The sequence below is a fragment of the Hyla sarda genome, chromosome 11 (genome assembly GCF_029499605.1).
Source record: "Hyla sarda isolate aHylSar1 chromosome 11, aHylSar1.hap1, whole genome shotgun sequence".
In the NCBI taxonomy this organism is placed as follows: domain Eukaryota; kingdom Metazoa; phylum Chordata; class Amphibia; order Anura; family Hylidae; genus Hyla; species Hyla sarda.
In genome coordinates this window covers 39714754-39739244 of record NC_079199.1, presented here as the reverse complement: position 1 = coordinate 39739244, position 24491 = coordinate 39714754, and the positions used below count along the sequence as shown (strand labels likewise).

The window sequence follows — 24491 nt, the reverse complement described above, 5'->3', positions numbered from 1 at the left end:
AGTTTGGTCTCCTGCCAGGCCGGAAGGAGACCAAACTCACTGTATTAATTGTGGCAGGGAACAGAACAGAGCCACCTAGTGGCCGTTTTTTCTATTACATTTTAAACATATTTATGTTGATAATTTTAAAAGCAAGTGAATGGAAAAGTGTCTGCTAATTACACAAGGAACACTATATTACAAGTTTTATTTGGTGACAGGTACTCTTTAAGAATATGGTCTACCATGGTCCTCCCAATACTCCTTGTTTCTTTTTTTACCTCCGCTCAATTCCAATTAAACTTTGAGTTGATTAATATAAGACAGGCTACGGATACACACAGCCTGACAACCTGATATAAAAAGGTATCACTGTTATACAGTGTTTTCTTACCAACCCGTCTGTCCCAAAAATGACTCGGCTGGGCATCATATAGCATACGCCAACAGTCCCTATGCTGCTGGACCATAATAGGTGTTGTTCATACAAGTGATAAGCACATTTTTTTGTAAAAACAAATTAATATTGAGGAAGTATTTAATAGAGAAATATCTTGTTTATTCTTCATAACATTTTACATAACCGGATATACAGAAAGTCAATGCTTGGATCTAGATAACATTCTAATTCATTATTGAGTATCTGTCATCAGTGAGATCAGCTCTGTTTACACTTTATAAGCCATTGGCGCAAGCAGGAATGTGACATTAGAATAATCTTGATCAGTTTTCTGTCATTTTGCCAGTAGCATAAGCTCAATTCATGTAGAAAACTGCTCTTGACCTCTTGCCTTGTGACAGTCACATTCTCCTTATAGGATGCGGAATCGTTTATTCAGACATTCCATAAAGTATGCCTTCTAACTTCAAGATGCCCGAGGGTGCGCTGAATGAGAACAAGAGATACATTATGAATTATGTAAGTGGGCGGTTTGTTTTTATGGTAGTCAACAACAGTTTTAGAATACTTGTCTGAACAATATTTTTAACCCCTTAAGGACCAAGCGTTTTTCTGTTTTTGCACTTTCGTTTTTTCCTCCTTACCTTTTAAAAATCATAACTCTTTCAATTTTGCACCTAAAAAACCATATGAGGGCTTTTTTTTTGCTACACCAATTCTATTTTGTAATGACATCAGTCATTTTACCCAAAAATCTATGGCGAAAGCGGAAAAAAAATATCATTATACGACAAAATTGAAGAAAAAACGCCATCTTGTAAATTTTGGGGGCTTCTGTTTCTACACAGTAAATTTTTTGGTAAAAATAACACCTTATCTTTATTCTGTAGGTCCATACGATTAAATTGATACCCTACTTATATAGGTTTGATTTTGTCGTGCTTCTGGAAAAAATCATAACTACATGCATGAAAATTAATACATTTAAAATTGTCCTCTTCTGATGCTTATAACTTTTTGATTTTTTCGCATATAGGACGGTATGAGGGCTCATATTTTGCTCCGTGATCTGAAGTTTTTGTCGGTACCATTTTTGTTTTGATCAGACTTTTTGATCGCTTTTTATTCATTTTTTTACGCGTATGCCATTGACCATGCGGTTTAAATAACAATATATTTTTATAGTTCAGACATTTACACACGCGGCTATTCCACATGTTTATTTTTATTATGTTTATATATTTTTATATGGAATTTGGGAAAAGGGGGGTGATTTAAACTTTTAATAAGTAAGGGGCTAATGTGTGTGTTTTTGAACCTTTTTTGAACTTTTTTTCTTTATACTTTCAGTCCCCTTAGGGGACTTTTAGGAGGAATCATTTGATTCCTCATACAGATCAATGGGGTTCCATAGAACCCCATTGATCTGTGTGCTCTGCGCTCGATTGATAAAGCCTGGTCCTGCCAGGCTTTATCATTCACAGCGCAGCAGCCGGCATGGAAGAAGAGGTAAGCCCTGCGGCTATGTCTGCACTGGACCACCAGGGACGGGATAAAGGCACCTTTAGACGCCGCTGTCAGCTTTGACAGCGGCGATCTAAAGGGTTAAAGGGAACCTGTCATGTATAATATAAAATCTGATCTGCCAGCAACATGTTATAGAGCAGGAAGAGCTTAGTGGATTGATATATTTATAGTAAAAGATTCAGTATAACTTGTATTTTATTAACTTAACTCCTTAAGGACGTACCTGTACGCCCTACGCCCGGTCCCGGTGTTTTAAAACGGGGTCACGCCGTGACCCCGCATCACACCGGGTCGGTCCCGGCTGCTAATCATAGCCGGGACTCTGGGATAACAGTGCGCAGCATCGATCGTTGTGCCGTGCGCTGTTAACCCTTCAGATGTGGTGATCAAAGTTGACCTCCGCGTCTGAAAACGAAAGTAAATGCTTCCCGGCAGCTCAGTCGGGCTGATCGGGACATCGTGATAAAATTGCGATGTTCCGATCAGCTGGGACGAAGGCGGAGGTCTCCTTACCTGACTCGGCGGCGTCCGATCGTCGATTGATTGCTCAAAGCCTGAGCTACAGGCTTGAGCAATCAAGCCCCTATCTCGCTGATCCATGCAAAGCTTTGGCTTTGCAGGGATCAGCATAGGAGATCAGTGTGTGAAGTGTTATAGGTCCCTATGGGAGCTATAACACTGAAAAAAATAAGTGAAAAAAAAAAGTTAACAAAGGTCATTTAACCCCTTCCCTAATAAAAGTTTGAATCACCCCCCTTTTCCCATAAAAAAAAAAAAACTGTAAATAAAAATAAACATATGTGGTATCGCCGTGTGCGGAAATGTCCGAACTATAAAAATATATCGTTAATTAAATCGAACGGTCAATGGCGTGTGCGCAAAAAAATTCCAAAGTCCAAAATAGTGTATTTTTGGTCACTTTTTACATCATGAAAAAATGATTAAAAAGTTATCAAAAAGTCCAATCAATACAAAAATGGTACCGATAAAAACTTCAGAACACGGCGCAAAAAATTGGCCCTCCTACTGGCCCATACGCAGAAAAATAAAAAAGTTATAGGGGTTAGAAGATGAGAATTTTTAACATATAAATTTCTATATAAAATCCTGCATGTAGTTATGACTTTTTTCAGAAGTAGGACAAAATCAAACCTATATAAGTAGGGTATCATTTTAACCATATGGACCTACAGAATAAAGATAATGGTGTTATTTTTACCGAAAAATGAACGGCGTAGAAACGGAAGCCCCCAAAAGTCACAAAATGACATTTTTTCTTCAATTTTGTAGCACAATGAATTTTTTTTCCGTTTCGCCGTGGATTTTTGGGTGAAATGACTAATGTCACTGCAAAGTAGAATTGGTGGCGCAAGAAATAAGCCATCATATGGAATTTTAAAGCGTTATGATTTTTAGAAGGTGATGAGGAAAAAATGAAAATGCAAAAACGGAAAAACCCTGCGTCCTTAAGGGGTTAAATCCCCACATAATCTGGGATCTGGAGGCCAGTGGGTGATCCTACCGTATGATTCGTAGCCTTCACTTTATGTGCATTTAAAGATAGATGTCAGTCACCGCCCACTGGACTCCTAGTCACAAATTAAGCAGGGGTTTAGGTGAATAAATTACAAGTTATGTTAAATATTTTTCCACAAAACTATATACCAATCCGCTAAGCTTCTCCTGTTCTATAACAGGCTGCCAGTTTATTGGACAGCATTTCCATGGAGAAAGGTTCCCTCCATAATCAAAGGAAGTCGGTTTTGAGCCATCAGTACTGCTGACAGCAGTATACAGAGCTATGGGAGGGGAGTGGAATAATAACGTGTGTTTTGGTCAAGCAACTTGTTTACCTGCTTTATAACCGTCCACAGTTTTTTTTGACTGCAGCAATATATTTTGGTGTAGCCATAGTAACGTTTTGTGGCTCCAGGGCTGTTGCCATAGGGGATTCTTGCTCCAAACTGCTTACTGGGTTTCCCAGTTAGTCCCAGTGCTGTCTGTTTGCTGTGCCTGCTTCTATGGCATAGTGAATGTAGCCCTAGCAGCTGCCTGTGTTATAGAGATACAGGTGTATGTTAATATATTATAAGTATGAAATAAAGTTAAAAAAATAGTAATTCCTTACTGGTATACAGAAAAAAGTATTATTTTTTTAATACATGAAAAGGGATTTAGTATAAAAAAAAAAGGACTTACATTACATAACAATACAATATCTATTCATAATGGGGGAGATTTATCAAAACCTGTGCAGAGGCAAAGTTGCCCAGTTGCCCATAGCAACCAATCAGATCGCTTTTTTCATTTTTAACAAGGCCTCTGAAAAATAAAAGAAGCCTAGTTGCCCATCTCTATGGGCAACTAGGCAACTTTTCCTCTGCACAGGTTTTGATAACTCTCCCCATTGGGTATTCACCCATCCATAATAACCTAAAGAATTAGTTTAACAGGAGACTCGTACCGGGTTGGTCCCGGTGGCTAATGAAATCTGGGACCCTGGGCTAATAGCGTGCGGCACCGATCGTTATGCCGCATGCTATTAACCCTTTAGACAAGGCGTTCAAAGTTGATCGCCACGTCTAAAATAAAAGTGAAAGCTTCCCGGCAGCTCAGTCGGGCTGATAGGGACCATCACAGTGAAATCGCGATTGCCCGATCAGCTACAACACGAGCGGACATCCCCTTACCTGTCTCTGTCGCGTCCGAACAGCGATTGATTGCTCCAAGCCTGAAATCCAGGCTTGAGCAATTGTCCGCCGATAACACTGATCTTTGCCGTGTCAATGCAAACCCCTAAACATTATGAAAACTACTCAGCGTATTCAAAATGACATTCAGAAAGTTTGTTTACCCTTTAGGTGTTTCACAGGAATAGCAGCAAAGTGAAGGCAAAAATTCAAAGTCTTCATTTTTTACACTAACGTTCTTGTAGACCCATATTTTTTATTTTTACAAGGCTTAAAAGGAGAAAAAAGCCCCCCAAAATTTGTAACCCAATTTCTCTCGAGTAAGGAAATACCTCATATTTGGATATAAAGTGCTTTGTGGGTGCACTAGAGGGCTCAGAAGAGAAGGAGCAACAATGGGGTTTTGGAAAGCGAATTTTACTGAAATGGTTTTTGGGGGTCATATCTCATTTAGAAAGCCCCCATGGTACCAGAACAGCGAAAAACACCCAGCTTGGCACACTATATTGGAAACTACACCCCTCAAGGAACATAACAAGGGGTACAGTGAGCCTTAACACCCCACAGGTGTTTGATGACTTTGCATTGTACTTTGGACGTGAAAATGAAAACAGGGCTCTGTACACTGCAGACAAGCAGGGCTCTGTACACTGAGGACAAGCAAGGCTCTGTACACTGAGGACAAGCAGGGCTCTGTACACTGAGCACAAGCAGGGCTCTGTACACTGAGGACAAGCAGGGCTCTGTACACTGAGGACAAGCAGGGCTTTATGCAGTGAGGACAAGCAGGGCTCTGTACACTGAGGACAAGCAGGGCTCTGTGCACTGAGGACAAGCAGGGCTCTGTACACTGAGGACAAGCAGGGCTCTGTACACTGAGGACAAGCAGGGCTCTGTACACTGAGGACAAGCAGGGCTCTGTGCACTGAGGACAAGCAGGGCTCTGTGCACTGAGGACAAGCAGGGCTCTGTGCACTGAGGACAAGCAGGGCTCTGTGCACTGAGGACAAGCAGGGCTCTGTGCACTGAGGACAAGCAGGGCTCTGTGCACTGAGGACAAGCAGGGCTCTGTACACTGAGGACAAGCAGGGCTCTGTACACTGAGGACAAGCAGGGTTCATTAATCTGAGGACAAGCAGGGCTCTGTGCACTGAGGACACCGAGGGCTCTGTACACTGAAGACAAGCAGGGCTCTGTGCACCGAGGCTCTGTGACATGCTCTCGGCTCACACAGCAGGATGCTTGACAAGCCAGGAGCCTGCACAGAACTCTGCAGGCAATAGCTGCTTGGCCAGCTTTTTTTTTACACAAAAATATACAAATTTTTTAACCAATGTATATTACAAATATACATATAGTATTATCTACATTATAGCAAAAGTTTTTGTTAACGTCAGGTACACTTTAAGAGCCTCTCTGTGACGGTGGAACATTGACAGACTGAGGTTTTTATCTTTCAAAAAGTGTAAAAAAATAAATTCCCCCCCCCCCCCCCCCTCATAATATTATCATTAACATATCGCTGCAAGCCATTATGGGAGGATACCCTAATCCTCTAAAATGTTAACAGCAGTGTTTCCCTTTATAACAAAAATCCCACGTACTTATGAGGTGTGGGGGGAAATCTATCTAATCGGAGTACTGTAAAAAATCTGCAGAGTAATGACAGTCTTTCAGAAAAACGGAAGGTTTCCTCCGCACAAGATCAATAACTGGTGATTTCACTTGGCAGAAAGTCTCCAGCAAAATGCTCACAGCAGCCTTAACATATTCATCTCATAAAATGCTCAGATGGTTAAGCATTCAAATGGCAAGTAAAGAGGTGCTTATTATTCATGATTGTAAACTTTGTGGAATGCGATTTCTCCTCTATTACCCATATATCATGCAAATGTGCCTGGAATATATAGAAAGTATCCTGCCATAATATCCATCCCATCCATTCGTCTCCCTAACCATACATCACCAGCTCCCCCGCAATACTTAGGGTCATTCCTGCCATATATCAAGTCAGCTATCTAGTACCAGAAAGGGATGTTTGCTGCAAACAGAAAATATCAAGATGTATCTATTGATTGAAGATTATTACTGTCATTTTCCATCCTGCTTTAAGGCAGCCAAGACACAAAGCCAAAGGAGCGAGAGAGATGAAGGTTTCAATGATGAATAGATCTGATATTTACTGGAACTTCCTTTCTGGATAATGGACGGGGTTCTCGCGTGGATACTTCTGTGTTAGACTTGCATTTGTGCATAAAGGAAAAGGTTCTGCTGGGACCAATAAGACTGGGTTTGGCTTTTTCCTAGTGTGATTCTAAGGACTATTTGGTTGAATAGTGAAAATAGGCTGTGACCTCTATGGATAAGACTGTAACAAATACTGTCAGCTCTGAAGCTCCAAATTAAAGTAATTCAATTCCTGAACATAAAAACTTCCACAATTTTTCAAGTAGTGTCCCCGTGACAACTCTTCCTGCTCCGTGCTCCAAAGGTTCTGGATTGTCATTGGGACATCCTGATAGAAATCTACCATGAGTACTGGCAAGTTAATATGAAGACTTTAATGTAGATGTTTATTTGAATTCACACTAGTTATATGTTAACGCCAATGTGGTGACCCAGTACAGAATCACATGTTCTTCTGTACTCCTGCCCATCCTGTGTGGCAGATGCTTCTTCAATGTCCGTCTTGGGTCCACTCTCCTCAGGACTGCACAGTATAATGAAATGTTCTATAATGGTTAATGTATTGGTGTTTTCTATGCACTTGTTACTTTAAGAAACCTGTTGTCATGAACCTTGTTGTTAGGGGAGTATGTAAAGGTCAACCATGTGACTTATCCGGCCAATGGGATCTCTCTAAATTGCTCCCATATATAGTGAGGTCAGAGTTCAGTTCTGCAGAGTGTTGTTGCTGAGGTACAGTTGGTAGAAATGTGGAGTCTGTCTGTAAGGTGATTCTGAAGAAGGCCTGAGGCCTATTCCAGCAACCACGCATCTACTTCTACTACCAGTTAACCCCAGTACCCAGGTGAAAGTCAAAGCCTTGCGGTTAACCCTTTCAGAAACAAATACCCATAGCAAATCTATCCTGCTCTGGACAGTTCTTGACATGGACAGAGGTGTCAGCAGAGAGCACTGTGGTCAGACAGAAAAGAAATTCAAAAAGAAAAGAACTTCCTGTGGCGCATACAGCAGCTGAAAGGGTTAAGATTTTTTAAATAGAAGTAATTTACAAACTTTCTGGCACCAGTTGATTTATAAAAATGTTTTCTAGCAGAGTACCCCTTTAAGGACATGATATCCCCTGTCATTTACACCCCACTAGTGGCTGCAGGATGTGTCTTTTTTTTCTCTGGGGTTCTCCTGGTCTTTCTCTAGTAACTAATGTGATAGACAGGAACGTTTTCCTTCTCACAAGGGCTCGGGAGTGTAGTAATGGATATACAGTAGCTGGGAATACAACAGGGACTTGGTGATTTCTCCATAACTCTCCCGGACTCATCCTAATTGAAGTACTAACGTGTCTAGTCTGTGGCCAGTGACAACCATCCATCATAATGTCAGGAAACAAAGGCAGTGAGTGTAACATTGTATTCCCAGTCAAACTTCACTGCAGTCCATTTATCAAGCAGCAGAGTGAGTGACATGCGGCCATTATGTGCAAGGGACACTATGGACTACTAATGGTATGTGATCTCCGGGAACATATTCCCACATGTAAAGATTTTATACGTACAATATGTATATCTGACTATACAGTAGATGCTATTACAACTCATTTAAATTCACGCATGTAGTACGACAAACTAAGAATGAACTACCATATTTTTTGCCGTATAAGACGCACTTTTTCTTCCCCAAAACTGGGGGGGAACAGTTGGTGCGTCTTATACGGCGAATACACACCTATCGCGGCGGTCCCTGCGGCCATCAACGGCCGGGACCCGCGGCTAATACAGGACATCACTGATCGCGGGAAAGTGACACTAACCCAGCTGCACCGGGAGGGACCTTACCTGCCTCCTCGGTGTCTGCTCCGTGCCGGGATCCCCTGCATGGCCGGCGCTCTCCTTCGTCGTCTTCACGTTGTCGCGCACGCCGCCCCGTCATCCAATAGGACCGGCGTGCGTAGCTACGTGATGGCGGCGACGAAGAGCGAGGATACCGGGCAGCAGAGATGTTCGGGGACACAGCAACAGCGATGGAGGGCGACATCCAGGGCAGCGGTGACGGGTCTGGAGCGGTGGGGAAAACGTGAGCATTGGCTCCTATACCAGTGGTCTTCAACCTGCGGACCTCCCAGATGTTGCAAAACTACAACTCCTGCCATGCCCGGACAGCCAACGGCTGTCCGGGCATGCTGGGTGTTGTAGTTTTGCAACATCTGGAGGTCCGCTGGTTGAAGATCACTGTGACCTATACTTTACATTGTATTCTAGATTTTCCTCATTTAAAATTGGGTGCGTCTTATATGCCGGAGCGTCCTATAGGGCGAAAAATACGGTATACATAAACTTTATCAGGAGGGGTACATAGATGGCAGGATTGCTAATTTATAAGGATTGAAGCGGTGATAGCCTGCAGTGGGAGTTGTAGTTGCATTGTCTGAAGGGGAATAAGAATCTGTTCAGTGGTTCCAAAGATATAATGCAATATTGCAATATGCAAATGAACTCTTAACTGCACCAGGTGCGGGTTTGAACAGTATCTGCACCTCTGACACTGTCCCCTGGGTCCTGTACGTGCCGCCCCATTTCCTTTATCTTCTTGATGAGTGGGGCGCTTTGAATGGATCCAAGTGGAAGATGTCCGAGGTGCAGATCGTGTTTGAACCCGCTCCTAATGCAGTTAAGAGTTCATTTGCATATTACAATATCGCACTATATCTCGGGAACGGCTGACTGGATTAGGATAAGGAATACTGTCACTCCCTGGAGCGCTCACGGCGTTCCTCTGCATGCAGCGCTCTGGTCAGCACCGCTGACCGCGAGCACTGCTCCCATGTCACCGGAGGGGACGCGATCCGAGGCACGGGACGTGCCCGCTCTCGGATTGCGCCCCATGTTTCTCCCCTGCCCCGTCCTCCTACTCAGTCCCGGCGCGCGCGGCCCCGCTCTCTAGGGCTCGCGCGCGCCGGGTCTCTCAGATTTAAAGGACCAGTGCACCATTGATTGATGCCTTGCCCAATTAGTTCCAAGCACTCCCTACATCATATATGTCCACTTCCCCTTCCTGTCCCTGCCGGATCTTGTTGCCTTGTGCCAGTGAAAGCATTCCCGTGTGTCCATTGCCTGTGTATCCAGACCCTTGACGTTGCCCTAGACTACGAACCGTTGCCTCCTGTCCCGACCTTCTGCTATGTCTGACCTTGCCTTTGCCTAATCCTTGTGTACCGCGCCTGACTCAGCAGTCAGTGAGGTTGAGTCGCTATCGGGTGGAACGACCTGGGGGTTACCTGCCGCAGCAAGTCCATCCTGCTTTGCGGCGGGCTCTGGTGAAAACCAGTAACCTCTTAGATTCCGTTCCCCTGGTTCGGCCCACGCCATCACCTCACTGACACAGAGGATCCACCACCTGTGTCCTCCCTGCATACCAGTCCGTATCCTGACAAATACATTGTTTTACTCAGGACGGCCCACAATAACCACCTGTATATTTAGGTTAGTGAGGTTCATCCATCTGTCAGTTTCCCTTTAACTATAAGCATGTATGGACATGCATACAGCCAAAAGCAATTTTGTACTCCATGGGGGAGATTTATCAAAACCTGTCCAGAGGAAAAGTTGCCCAGTTGCCCATAGCAACCAATCAGATCACTTCTTTCATTTCTGAAAAAGGCCTCTGTAAAATAAAAGAAGCGATCTGATTGGTTGCTATGGGCAACTTTTCCTCTGGACAGGTTTTGATAAATCTCTTCCCATGTGTTTCCCTTTCCCCCAAGAATATGATCAGTACCCCTGGCCCAGTGATAGAAACAGCCGTGAATAGCATGTATATCTAAGATAAGGTATACTGTAGAGCTTGCATGACCCTACTGTCATCCAGCACCATTCCTGATGGGAACGCTGGATACTGTAAGCTAGAACTTTTGAATCCCATTCTGTTGCCCCATTGCCATCTGGTGTGGATCTGGGTCAAATAAACAATCATGCATTATTTTTAGATCTGCAGCATAGAGACTGAATGACAAAGTGTGCTGGATGCCACATACATTCACAAGGCCTAAATTACACCCCTACTATGGTCTATGTCAAGGTATCTGCAGCTCAAAATAAACTAACAAATTCCCTTCAACTTGCAAATCGGCGGCATGGTCTGCCTTGGATTTCTTACAAAAGCTTTGTCCCATCGTGCAGGGATAAGTGCAGCCTTGAGCTCTCCCACACCTCTGTGCCTGCCTTTTGGGGGTGTGCATCTCCTTAACAGGATGACCCCAACCATAGTGCCAGTCCCTACCCTACTAAAATGCTGCAAGAGAACATGATAATAAGCACAGATAAGCATCTAGTGCTACGAATAATATCTCTTTCACAGGCAGCATGCAGAGAACTGAGGTATTTATAGCCCACCTCTGGAAGGCGTGGACTCCAAAGCAGTATACCATTGGCTAGTAATCTAAGTAATCGCCTGATTGGGCCGGGTGTCGTCATGGCAATGAGTGATGGCTCAGTTGAAGACGGGAGGGATTGGCACTACATTTCTATAATACATTTTCTATAATACAGATATTGTAGATCTTGACTTGATTTTTCAAACCTTACCTGAAATTAGGTATTGTGGGTAGAATTCAATTGCAGTACATTGTTTTGCATTTTATTGAAACTAGACCATACACTCAAGTAGTATTATATAACCAGTGACTCTAAGCTATATGTGGCTCTTGGCCCCCTGCATGTGACTTCCTAGCTGTTGGAACTCACGCACCAGTGGTACCATGGACGTCACACCTCCGAAACCTGGCACCAGGGTCAAAACTATATCACTGATGATTACTCTGCACTACGGACTAAGAGATTTTCCAGGCGTGGTGGACAGTGCTCATCCCTATCATGGTGTAGGAAGCATTCGTGGGGTTCTTGAGCAGCTTGACAGGAAGACAGTTACAGATAGTTGATTAAAGGATTATTTATTCTTCCATGGAAAAACAGAAACGTAAATGAAATTCAGCTGAAGTGTGCTTTCAGAGCCGTGTGCGCTCCACCTGCTCGCCATATGTCTGGCACTTGTCAGGGTATTTCATGTCTGCTGGAAGTTCTCACACTATCGCACAAGCTGCATCTGTTTTCATGTATCCTCTACAACTGCTGATCACATACTGTGTACTCTCCGAGCAGGTATGCTACAGCAACATAGGCATTCTTTGTGTTAGTGATTCTTTGTGAAGTGGAACCATACGTCCTACGTCCGCCATGGATTTAATAGAGCAGGTAACCTAACATAAAGAGCATTCCTTATGGAATCACATTCTGGAACATTCCCAAATACAAATAAATATTCATGTGAAGCCCCAGTTTGCAGAATGCTTCCCTGTGGGCGTTGTGCAAAATGCAGGTTCTATATATTGCATCCTGTTTTACACAGGTGCGTTCCCCGTTCATCCATGGACATCAATGGTCTCCTTCTCCATACCAGCGTCTTTCTGTTCCCAACCAGATCTAGGTCTGAGGGTCTATTCACACGGCAGAATTACCGCTTACGGAATTCTGCCTCAAATTAAAGCCTAAAGACTTCTATGGGATTCCGCACTGCCGTTCACACTCCTGAATTGCCTCTAGCGGAAATTCAGAAGTGTGAATGGGAATGCAGAATCCCATAGAAGTCTATGGGCATTAATATGAGGTGGAATTCCACAAGTGGAAATTCTGCCATGTGAATAGGCCCTTAGGCTGGGTTCACACTAAGAATCTCCAGATGGAAAAATTCCGTCTAGAGATTCCAAGTGCAGCCACCGCCGATTGAATCAGGATGGCACAGACATTGCCATCCCCAATAGACGACAATGTCTTCTGCGAGTAGATCCGCCTGAAGAAAGAGCACCACCATTCAGGTGGAAATTTGAAAGAGAATTTTCCGCTCACAAATTCTGCTTCAAAAATTACAAAGTGTGAATTGGTGGATCGAAAACCCATTGAGTCGCATGTACATTTTAGGAAGCAGAATTTCTATCTGCAATCTCAAAGCGGAATTGCAGGCAGAAATTCCGTAGTGTGAACCTAGCCTTAGAATAGGGTTACAAGGTCGCACAAACAAAGAATTTTGTGTCACTCTGCATTGATCATGCTGCATCCCAACTAAGGAAACAAAATGGGGTTATGTTCAGACCCACAAATGGCTGTGACCCTGATCTTCCAGTCACAATACCTCTATCCAATAACACATTCAAATTGAAGATCAGAAGCTATTCCATCTGACATATATAATCATAGGGGACCTGGTCTGCCTGGAGGGGGGAGGGGGGGGGGGATACATTTCCTGACAGCCATGTCTAAGCTGTACATTTGTATTGTGCATCAGGAAGGGCTTTAGATTTGCGTATAACTAGTACTTTAACTGCAGTTGTGCCTTTTTAACAATGTCTTTGACCTGCCCAGGCACAGCGTGGCACCTCCAGGACGTTCACCTGTCAGACTTCCAGAATATAAAAAGAAGGAACAGACCACAGCGCAGAGCTGGCAGGCGCTGGTTTGTGCTTCTCACGCTGTGACCGCAACACAATGGCTTAAAAAGCTAACTAGATGTTTACTCCTGATTAACTCAGCATGTTTATCCATTTCTTCTCCTAAGCTGCTGCCACACTTGGGTGACGTGGAATCCTTTCACCGGCCACTTGTTTGTTGTTAACTTTATTGTGTTCTGGCAACTGTTTTAATTTTCCCAATTATAATGCAAAAAAGGGCCAAAGACTGTGACTGCCATATTGTTCTTTGGGCTGGGAGTATTGGCCGGAGTGAAGTCACTTAAAAGGAAACTCCTCTATTTCATTCATTTCATAGTTAAACTCTACAAGAATTCTTTAGACGACTCCTGTTCATATGACTTATTTGGGTATATTTTTACAGAGAGGCCCTCTGCTTGGGGCCTCCCCTTTAAGATGTGTTGTGTAGTTGTCTCCAGTGTGACCACAGTGCTCTCTGCTGCCACCCCTGTCCATGTCAGGATCTGTCCAGGGCAGGAGGGGTTTGTTATGGGGATTTGCTTCTACTCTGGACAGTTCCTGACGAAGACAGAGGTGGCAGCAGGGAACACTGTGGTCAGACTGGAAACAACTACACAACTTCCACTGTAGTATACAGCAGCTAAGTACTGGAAGGATTATGATTTTTAAATAGAAGTAATTTACAAATCTGTTTAACTTTCTGGCACCAGTTGATTTGAAATCATTTGTTTTTCACCAGAGTACCCCTTTAATAAGTTTGTGATTTGAGCTTTTCTTGTATAATGTGGGCACTGATTCATATAAATAGTCCCCATGTAAGGCTAGGGCTACACAACCCTTATGTGGCTTTTACCCATTTTCTCTGATATACATTCCTCTAACAGAAGGCTGTGATGTATGCCACTGTATATGTATTAAATGGCATACATTTCCCATTGACTTTCTGCACAGATAATTAGACCTTATTACACAGTAAAAAAAAATTGTATCCTTTAAATCTGGACCTCATCTATGGAATCTCCTCTAATAGAGGTGCTTCGGTACTCCCAGCAGTGGTATGAATAATGGTCACCCACAATGAAGTGACTGATAGGGGAGTATTATGCAAAACTATATTTAAGTAAACCAAATAAAGACATTGACAGGTTTTGGTGTCTTAGCACTGAACTCTTCACCAGGCTCCTTCATCATGCTTGGTAAAGATCTCATGTTCAGAGAAGAAAAGCTTTGCTATTGTTTTTATTTTATTTCTTCAAATAAATGTTTTGGATTATACTATCGGTCACTTCGTTGTTGGTTACCATTATTCATACCATTCTGGGAGCAACGCTGCCCTCCATCCTGTGTACTACTGCTCTCTTTTGCCCCTTGGTGAAGTTTCCATGAAGACCTTCTCAGTATCCAGCTGCAGTGATCATCACCAGGCATTCCTTTTTTCCAGTACCTTTAATAGTGTTGTGCCTATGCTGGCACACCACAGCAAGGCTATGGTTCATGTATTTGAGATTTGGCCATCCTTGTCATTGAGCTGCACTAGGAAGGTGCTCTTCTCTTTTTGTTCAATTTTCAGATTGATATTGTAATGTGTGGCCCCTCAGATACAGGGGCCCAGTTTTGATATTTCTGCAGCCACTATTGTTGCTTGAGTGTCTGTTGTAAGACTTGCCAAGAAAAAAAATTGGGGTATAGCCCCCTTTATTTTTCCAATAGCGCCAGATTAAGTTGATGAAGTGGCTAACAACTCCCAAAAGCTGTCGGAGCATGATGAAAGTTGTAGGTATGCATTGTCTGGAAAGCCACAGGTTTGTGAACACTGATACACAGTGCAAACAATAATTTTATAGGACTTAGTGCTACCATGTTCATCCATTGATATCAGTGGGAGCTATGTGTTGCAACATTTTCCCTACAGCATTACAGCTTGCTTTGACTCCTGCTGTCAAAATCATCGTTGGGGGAGCTGATTTAGCATGAATCGGGGCTGTTCTGATAGGGTGACTCCTCGGATTAAGACATGGCGAGAACTAAAGATGACCTCCAGGGGAGGCTCCTCTCTAATTTTTGCAGAGCACTGCCTATATTTGGATGACGGAGTTTGTATTTCATATCTAATGAGCAACCAAAGTATTTGCCAAGGTTGGATTCCATACAGTTCTGTAGCAAATCATAAATCCTAAACATACTCAGGCACAGGGAAACATTTGCTTACAACCAAATAACACGTGCATGTTAAGCTCGTCTGCTGAAAAGACAGAACGCTATCACTATCAAAAACACAGCACAAATACATAATCTGGATAAATGAAAACAGGGCACAACAAGTAATTGCAGCAAAATTCCTTCCTGTCTAGAACATCTGCTCTTGTATTAATAAAGTAAACGTTTGTTTGCATGAGTCTTGTTTTGGAATATTATTTTCAAGTTCCTTACTTAAAATTTCATTACAATTCAATATTTTAGTTTGCTTTTTATCTGTTTTTTAGTTTATGTTCATCACATGTTGATGAGTTTTAACTTGTGCTGAAACTCCAAGTTTGATTTCAATTAAATGGGGGTCCCACCAATATACATCAATGGCCTATCTTAATGGTTAAATTACATATTATTCTGTTGGTCAATACAATTACATGGATACTCAATGTATACAGGTTTTGATTTATTTTAGTTATTTTTTTAAATTTTAACTTTTTGTAAGAAAATTAGTGTGCTTAAAATTGTCCCCTTCTAATCCTCATAACTCTTTTGTTTTTCAGTATACAGGGCTTTATAAGGACTCATTTTTTTTGCTCTGTAATCTGTCATTTTCATAGGTACTTTTGTTTTAATGTTTTTTTAGCGCTTTTTTATTATTATTATTATTATTATTATTTTTTTTTTTTTATGAAGTGACCAAATATTAGCAATGGGCTTTGGTATTTTTTACATTTACGCCAATGACTAAACGTTTTCATTAACGTTGTATTTTAACAGTTCCGACATTTCCACACGTGGTGATATATGTTTATGTTTATTTTTGTATTAGTATCTTATTTGAAACGTGGGAAAAGGGGAGTGATTCATACTTTTTATAGGGAAGGGGCATTTTTTTACATTTCTTTTTAGTCCCCATAGTTATAGCACAGCATTGATCAGTATAATTGGTGCTCTGTTTCTTTACCTTGCACAGAGACAGGTAAGAACCCTCCTGCCGTCGGAACCCCACAAACGCACCACAGAGATTCCAATGCACCTCACTAAAGGACCAGCAACACAATCTTTAACCACTTAAAGGGGTACTCCATCCCTAGACATCTTATCCCCTATCCAAAGGATAGGGGATTAGATGTCTGATCGCGGGGGTCCCGCCGCTGGGGACCCCCGCAATATAGCATGCGGCAACCACCTGTTTCTGCTCCGGAAGCGCTGGAGGGTCTGGGTCCCGACCATGGGAACGGAAAATCGTGACGACTCCGCCCCCATGTGACGTCACGCCCGCCCCCTCAATGCAAGTCTATGGGAGGGGCCGTGACCCGCGGTCGGGACCCAGACCCTCCAGCGCTTCCGGGCAGAAACAGGTGGGTGCCTCATGCTATATTGCGGGGATCCCCAGCGGCGGGACCTCCGCAATCAGACATCTTATCCCCTATCCTTTGGATAGGGGATAAGATGTCTAGGGGGTGAGTACCCCTTTAAGGTGCCGAAATAAACGTAATCACAGCATGTAAAGGGTTAATGCCGGCCAGTGGGGAAATCATTGGATTTTACTGCATATCTATCTGTACAGAAAAGAGAAAAGTAGATGCAGCACTCCAAAAAAAGGGGTGCCAAGTGGTCACACCAAGCTCCACCAGTGTATAATATACAAAGTGAATAACTGCAGCACACAGTCTATTAATTTATTACTTTTTATTAATCCAGCACATTCTAGTCCTAGTTTTACACATGGTCATGAACAAAAGAATGAGTAGAGATAACCAATGAAAGCAATATTAGCATATGCAATGTGAGCATTTTGCTGTCATGATGCTATAGATTAGAAATCGGTAACATTTCTAGTTCTTGGCTTGCTAGTGGGGTTGGAAAATGTTCATATGTGAAATCTGCAGCATCCTGCAATTGGAATGTATGTACAGAAAATTGATTGTTGTCTGAAAATAGCAATCCCCTCCCTTGAGGGAATGTTAATCCCACTAGGCCTGTAATGATCATAATCATTGTAATAATGCCCCAGGAGCCTAATTTATCCGACAGTCACTTCTGCCATCCACATAGTACAACGTGTCTGTGTAAAAGCCAAGACAAGGCTTGCAAGGATCGGGATCTGGGAAATCCTTGGTCTCAGCCATTTAACCCTTTGAGTTCTGCAATCAGAACTCTCTAAAAGTACCGTACCAGTTTACTCTTCAAATCTCTGTGGTTCCTTTTTAGTAATGGCGGTCCAAGCACTAACAAATTTCCTTAGGGTGTTCAATAATACTAACTTTTACAGAATAATATATACTACCTAACTGGGCTTGCATGTTATATGTACATGAAATATGTACATGTATTGTACAGTGAATGTAAGTAAAATATGAAGGTTGTTAGGCCGTTTACACTGTATAGGACCTTCCTAAGGTCATGTGATCACCTGATACCCAGAGTTCCAGGGGCACAGGTAATCACAGGCAACCAGCTACCAATGGGCTTTAGTCCAGTCCCCTGATATATAAGGGACTGTAGTCTCCACATTCTCTCTTAGTTCCTGCTCTTACTACCTGGTTGTCAGCGGTACCCTACACCATACAACCACATCCTGGCGTCACGAACACTAGGGGTTAACCACATCTTGCCCCAGGGGTTAATACCATCTGGCCCTGCTACATACACCGCTACACCCCGTGGTCCCGCCATAACACCTGTGGGTCACCACATTCTATTTTGGCGTCCAATAATAGATACGCCCACAACAAGATACAGGTGTACACCGTAGCCACAAAAGCCACTAGTCCTCCCCCTATTCCGAATTGTAATTACAGAATTGTCTGGAGCTGTCATAAGCTGTGACAGAAATTGAGCCCACAAGTGTACGGGACATTGTAAGTGAAATTGTGCTTTGCCAGCCGCTAAAAAAAAGTGAGGGAGGAGGTGAAGAGCACTGCATTGCTGTTACCGAGGTACCTGCAAGGGTTAAAAGTTAGCCCTGGGTCTTCCCGTGCGCGCGAGCGGTCGCAGCTCCGCCCTGCTGGTACTCTGCAGTCACGCCTCCTTAGCCGTCCGGAAGGAACAAAAAGTCTCCCCTGTGTTGCAGCGGGGAAGGATTTCTCAGCCGGACCCAGCAGTAAGTTCCCCAGGTGCAGCCAGACTAAAGGCTCCGGCAGCTGCACCCGCATCATTACACCAGATCACCGCTGCACAGACTCTGCAGAGGTCAGCAGGGAGTACCGGTGAGCGCAGCATACTTCAGGGGACCCCAGATACAGGTCACCCAAGTCGCTGCAGCACATCACAAGATCTCATACAGGACCAGCGCACCCCAAATTTCTTAAAGGGCCAGCACACTCAATCAAGCCTACAAGATGTCAGCGCCCAGTTCTCCAGGACCACCGGACGAGGGATCTTCTACAACCCCAGCGGTTGGATCACCACCTGCTATGGAAACCCGAAGGTTTCTGCCCTCTCCACCTCCAGTTCAGTGCAACAGCTTAGGAGTTCCTGTAGCCACACCAGTCTTCCTGGGCAACCCCGTTCTTCCCACCTACAATGGGGACCCCTTCACTCTGCGAGACTTTAAAGAGTAGATCCAAAGCCTTTTTGTGTTTTTTATTCTTTTCCCCTTAAACCCTTTAGGACCAGGCCCATTTTGGCCTTAACGACCAGACCAATTTTAATTTTTTCATTTTATTTTTTTCCTCCTCGCCTTCTAAAAATCATAACTCTCTTATATTTCCATCCACAGACCCATATGAGGGCTTGTTTTTTGCGTCACCAATTGTACTTTTTAATTACATCACTTATTTTACCATAAAATGTACGGCGCAACCAAACAAATATTATTTATGTGGGAAAATTGAAAAGAAAACCGCAATTTAGCAAATTTTGGAAGGTTTTGTTGTCACGCTGTACACTTTCCGGTAAAAATTACATGTTTTCTTTATTCTGTGGGTCAATACGATTAAAATGATCCCCATGTTATATGCTTTTCTATAATTGTAAAAAATCTTAAACCATTTTAACAAAATTAGTGTGTTTGAAATTGACCTATTTTGACCAACTATAACTTTCTCATTTTTCCGTATTTTGGGCGATATGAGGGGTGATTTTTTGCGCCATGATCTGTAGTTTTTATCAGTACCACTTTTGTTTAGGTTTTACTTTTTATAAATTTTTTATAAATTTGTTTTGGAATAAAATGTGACAAAAAAGCAGCAATTTTGGACTTATTTTTTTTTTTTTTTACGTTTACGTCGTTCACCATACGGGATAAATAACAATATATTTTAATAGTTCAGACTTTTACGCACACGGTGATACCAAATATGTGTATTAATTTTTTCCTATGCTTTTTTGGTGGTAAAATGGGAAAAACGGAAGTTTTACTTTTTTTTTATTGAGGGAGGGGATTTTTCAAATTTTTTTACTTTTTTATTTTAAATTTTTTTATGTCCCCATAGGGGACTATCTATAGCAATCCTTTGATTGCTAAAACTGTTCAGTGCTATGTATAGGACATAGCACTGATCATTATTATCGGTGATCTTCTGCTCTGGTCTGCTCGATCTCAGACCAGAGCAGAAGACCCCGGGAGACGGCCGGAGCCAGGTGAGGGGACCTCCGGCCGCCATGCTGGATGATCGGATCCCCCCGGCAGCGCTGCGGGCGATTCGATCATCCATTCAAAGTACCGCACTGCCACAGATGCAGTGATCTGTATTGATAACGGCATCTGAGGGGTTAATGGCGATCGCGGATGTCCGCCATAACTGATAGCTGCCGGGCATGACACGAGCACCGCTCCGGTGCTCCCGATCATGGCAGTGCATAAATGTACGTCATGGTGCGCTAAGTACCACGTCACCATGACGTACATTTACGTCCATTGCCGTTAAGGGGTTAATCAACAGATGCAGTTGCTTACTGGACAGCTACAAGGACCAGCACGTGAGGAAGTCTGCACCTGGCCCGCCTCTGAGAAGGCAATGATAGAGCAGATCTTTGAGGGGCTGTATCAAGTGTTTGAATCTCATTCTCAGTCAGAGGTACGCCTCTGCCTGTATGAGAGACGACAGAAACCAGGTGAGACCCTCCAAGCTTATGCTGTAGCCTTACAAAATTCCCTAGAGTCTGTCCAGAGACTAGATGGTAAAACTCCCGAGCAGGGCAACAAGGTATTAATGGACAGATTTATTGATGGGGCTCACAACAAATGGAACAAAGCCCAACTTAGAATGTTAGCGGTACAGAACCCTAGTTTGTCATTCCCCGCTTTTAAGAGACTGGCCATCCAAGTTAATGAGTCCGCGGCTGAGTCTGAAGAAGGTAGCACCTCTCCCTCAGAGACACTAGGGGCGTCCGCTAGTTCAGTGCCACCATCAAGACCTGCCCCATCAATCTCTGTGGCCTCAGATCTTTAAAGTGTTAGGCAGAACATTGATCAGCTGACCAAGGCCGTAAAAGAGCTTGCTAGCCAGACCAATCTGCCTAGCCGGGAATCACCTATGCCTAGAGAACCTATCCCTGCTCCCCATCCTGCCAATTCCCATTCTGCATGTTCCAAGTAAGGATTCTCCATTTATGTCGCCCCATGCCCCTATATAAAAGTTGTTGTAGAAGGGGTACAGTTGGAGGCCCTAATTGACACAGGATCTTAGGTGTCCACCATACCCAAGGATGTCTTTTATCAATATTGGAGTGCTGATTTGTTATGTGAACCTGACAATGTTGATTTTAAAGTAATAGCAGGGAATGGGAAACCAGTACCTAGACATGGATACTGGGAGCCAACCATTCAAATGGGAGAGCATATACTCAGGGGACAGGGAGTAATTGTAAGCAATGTATCCGATAAGGGGGCAGCAGAGTTTATACTGGGGATGAACATTATGAGACACTGTTTTAGTGAAGTAGAAGGTTCCTTACATGCCTCTCTCCTCTACATGTCACCTTTAGGCCGGCCGGCTGCGCAGCACCACTTGAAGATTCTTCAAGCGGAGCAGAAGTTTGTCAATTATCAGGGAGAAGTTTGCCGAGTACGGATTCAGGACATCCAGTCTGTAGTCTTGAAGCCTCATACGGTGACCCTCATCTGGTGCCGTGCCCGACCTAGAAATAGGAACAAAGATTACCAAACATTGCTGGAGCCGATACAGCTGGAAGATTATCCTTTAGTCCGGGTAGCAAGAAGTCTGGTCACTGTCTCCGATGGGAAAGTCCCAGTCCATCTACTTAACCTGTGTGATGCTGCCACCGTCCTGCCGAAATATACTCCAGTTGCTCAGTTGTACCTCATTGGACCAAAAGACATCCTCACTAGGACACAAGTGGCCTGGCTGCGAACAGCTCAGGCAGCTCCGGGGCCTGGAACAAGTCATTCTGAACCTTGGTGGACCCAGCTCCAAGTGGGGGACAAAAACACCCCAGCCGAACAGGTCAGCGGAGTCATTAAAGTGGCCAAGCAGTACGATGAATCTTTCAGCAAGCACCCCACCGACTTTGGCCAGACTACCATGATACAACACCGGATCCTGACAGATGACAGTACCAGACAGTGAAGAAGATGTTAGCTGAAATGAAAGATGCTGATGTCATCCAAGAGAGTCAGAGTCCCTGGGAAGCTCTGTCAAAAAGAAGGATGGGACCATCCGCTTCTGCGTTGACTATCGGAAATTGAATAATGTCACGCATAAAGATGCCTATTCTCTACCCCGGATCGAAGAGTCCTTAACTGCTTTAGGATCAGCCGCATATTCCTCTGGTCCTTGTCAAAAAGAAGGATGGGACCATCCACTTCTGCGTGGACTATCGGAAATTGAATAATGTCACGCATAAAGATGCCTATCCTCTACCCCGGATCGAAGAGTCCTTAACTGCTTTAGGATCAGCCGCATACTTCTCCACATTAGATTTAACCAGCAGATACTGGCAAGTGCCCATGGCTGAAGAGGACTGAGAGAAGACTGCTTTCGTGACCCCGATGGGGTTGTTTGAATTCAAAAGTATGCCCTTTGGGCTATGCAACGCCAGTGCTACCTTTCAACGTTTGATGGAATGATGCCTGGGACATCTCAACTTCCAGAGTTTCCTGCTATATCTCGATGACATCACTGTATACTCCAAAACTTATCAGGAGCATCTTAACCACTTGACAGAGGTGTTTCAAGTCTTGATCCATCATGGGCTGAAGTTTAAACCCTCTAAATGTCATCTGTTGAAACCTCAGCTACACTACTTAGGTCAAGTTGTCAGCTTGGAGGGAGTTCAACCTGATCCGGGAAAGGTGGACTTTGTCAAGGACTGGCCTACCCCACGCACAGTGAAGGACATCAGGAGCTTTCTGGGATTTGCCGGCTACTACCACCGCTTCATTCCCCACTTTGCCCAGATTGCTGAACCTCTTACAGCTCTCCTCAGGGGTACCACGAAGGAAAACTATAATGGAAGACTTCCTATCAAGTGGGCCAAAGATCAAGAGACAGTGTTCAGAGCTCTTATGCATTTGCTGACCGCACCGCCTATCCTGGCGTATCCGGATTATAGTCAACGCTTCTGGCTATATACCGATGCCAGTTTTGAGGGTCTGGGCGCTGTCCTGTCTCAAGTCCAGGAGGGCATAGAGCGGGTGATAGCCTATGCCAGCCGAAATCTGCAAGGATCAGAGAAGAATGATGCAAACTACAGTTCCTTCTGTTACACACTGCGCTCAGGCCACCGACCACCGACGGAGTGGCCTCCCTAGGTGTGAATTCCACCTCTCCACCCTTAAATTTGACGGTCCATCTTCATCTTCCCTCTAAAGAGATCATCTCTGTTCTGGCTTTCCTGGACTCTGGCTCAGCAGAGAGCTTTATTGATGCCTCCCTAGTGCATAGGTATCATCTGCCAGTGTCTCGCCTCTTAAAACCACTGTTCATCTCTACGGTCAATGGAGAAAGACTGGACTGTACCGTGCTATATTGCACAGAACCCCTGTCGATGCAGATCGGGTTCCTGCATAAGGAGAATTTGCCCTTCTACGTACTCCAACACTGTACTTCTCTTTTGCTTGGCCTACCTTGGTTGCAGCTTCATGCCCCCCAGCTGGATTGGAAAACTGGAGAGGTCCTTTGCTGGGGTCTGTACTGCAACAACCACTGTATTCACATACGTGTGTCCAAGTTGAAATGATTGTCTAGTCCTCTGCCCAGTTTACCATCGTTCCTCCAGGACTTTGCTCATGTCTTCAGTGAAAAGCAAGCTGAAGTTTTATCTCCACATCGTCCATACGATTGTCCCATTGATTTACTGCTCCACACCTTCCAGGGGCCGAATCTACCCCTTGTCTGTTCCTGAAACCAAGGCCATGTCAACCTACATCCAGGAGAACCTTCAGAAGGGATTTATCAGGAAATCCTCTTCTCCTGCCGGAGCCGGGCTCTTCTTCGTGGAAAAAAAAAAGATGGGTTGTTGCGTCCTTGCATCGACTACCGAGGACTGAATAAAATTGCAGTAAAAAATCATTATCCCCTTCCTTTAATCTCGGAGTTGTTCGATCGTCTGCGAGGTGCCAGGATTTTCTCCAAACTGGATCTTCGTGGTGCTTATAACTTGATTCGTATAAGAGAAGGGGACGAGTGGAAGACTGCGTTTAATACTCAAGATGGACATTTTGAGTACCTTGTAATGCCATTCGGTCTATGTAATGCTCCAGCAGTCTTCCAGGAGTTTGTCAAAGTCTTTTTTTTCGGGACCTTCTCTACTCCTGTGTCGTTGTCTATTTGGATGACATTCTCATCTATTCGCCCAATCTCCACACTCATCGTCTCCATCGTCAAGTTTTACAGCGTCTCCGAGACAACCAACTCTATGCAAAACTTGAAAACCAGTCTTCCATTTTTGGCGTATATTGTTACCAAATGGATCCTAACAAATTATCCGCTGTACTGGAGTGGCCTCAACCTTCTGGTCTGAAAGCGATTCAGTGCTTCCTTGGCTTTGCCAATTATTATCGGCAGTTTATTTCTCACTATTCAACCTTGGTTTCCCCCATCGTATCTCTTACCAAAAAGACTGCCAATCCGAA

General features: G+C 43.8%; 1 long non-coding RNA gene across 2 annotated transcripts in view; it reads right to left on the bottom strand.

Annotated features, from left to right (window-relative positions):
- Nucleotides 1–533: 533 nt before the first annotated feature.
- LOC130295640 (uncharacterized) overlaps nt 534–24491 on the bottom strand; it is a 41894-nt gene continuing 17936 nt past the window's right edge. Inside the window, exons 1-3 of one of the 2 annotated variants that reach the window (XR_008848943.1) lie at nt 4106–4176; nt 3760–3958; nt 534–865 (exon numbers count right to left, since the gene is read on the bottom strand). This is a non-coding gene — a long non-coding RNA (uncharacterized LOC130295640). Of the gene's footprint in view, nt 866–3759; nt 3959–4105; nt 4177–24491 lie in introns of those variants that run through there. The other variant, XR_008848942.1, reaches the window with a different exon arrangement.